The sequence below is a fragment of the Fonticula alba genome (genome assembly GCF_000388065.1).
Source record: "Fonticula alba strain ATCC 38817 unplaced genomic scaffold supercont2.6, whole genome shotgun sequence".
Classification (NCBI taxonomy): Eukaryota; order Rotosphaerida; family Fonticulaceae; genus Fonticula; species Fonticula alba.
The window spans coordinates 1,128,214-1,129,046 of NW_009242976.1; the positions used below are offsets into that span (position 1 = coordinate 1,128,214).

Genomic DNA, 833 nt, shown 5'->3' on the forward strand with positions numbered 1-833 from the left:
GGGAGGGGGGGAGGGGGGAGAGCAAAAGGAAGGGGGAAAAAAGGCCGAGGAGCAAGTGTGGCAGCATACCAGCACTGTTGGATCCCACCAGTCGGCCAAGCCCCTGGGTGACGGCAGTCACGACGTCGGAGGTGACACCGGCAGCCGAGAGGATGGCTCCGATCTCCAGACTGGAGAGAGTCCGAGAGGGAGCCAACTGGCGCAGGGCATTGGTCGCATACAGAAGCAAGGACAGGGGGTTGGCATCGGCCAGGGCATCGGCCGGGGTGCCAGCCGCCCCGAAGCCCGGCTTGCCGGTCTTGGCCGCGGAGGGCGACGATGCCGACAGGGCGGCCAGGCGGTCAACGGTGTCGCCCGGACCCGGGGTGGCACCCGGACCGATGGGGGACGGGGCGGCTGGCGAGGCCGATCCACCGGCCCCCAGCCCGGCGACATTCTTGGGCGAGCCAGACGGCAGGATGGAAGAGGGGCCGGGGCCGGCCGGCGAGCCGGCGGTCACCGCCGGCGAACCACGATCGGCCATTCCCCCGGCGAAGCCGGCCGAGGGGGGCCCATGATCGCCGGCATTGGTCGCCGAAGCGGCTACCGTGGCCGCCAGGTGGATCTGCTCCAGGGAGACGGAAGAGGCCGCGGCCGCGGCCGCGGCGGCGGCGGCTGCGGCCGCTGCCACCGGGCTACTGATGCTCGCGGAGTCCAGCAATGGGGCCATCAGGTCACGGACGGCTGGCTAGACACGGGGCGGAGGGAAGACCAAGGGGAGGATGGAGTGGAGGAGGGTGGAGAGTGACGGATTCTGGGAACTGATCGAATCCGCGAGTGGATGGTGGGGGGGG

The 833-nt window shown here is 70.8% G+C and overlaps 1 protein-coding gene across 4 annotated transcripts in view; it reads right to left on the reverse strand.

The window, feature by feature from the left end:
- Positions 1–833, reverse strand: part of H696_03913 (hypothetical protein) — a 6,483-nt gene that overhangs the window by 3,746 nt on the left and 1,904 nt on the right. The window lies entirely within an intron of this gene.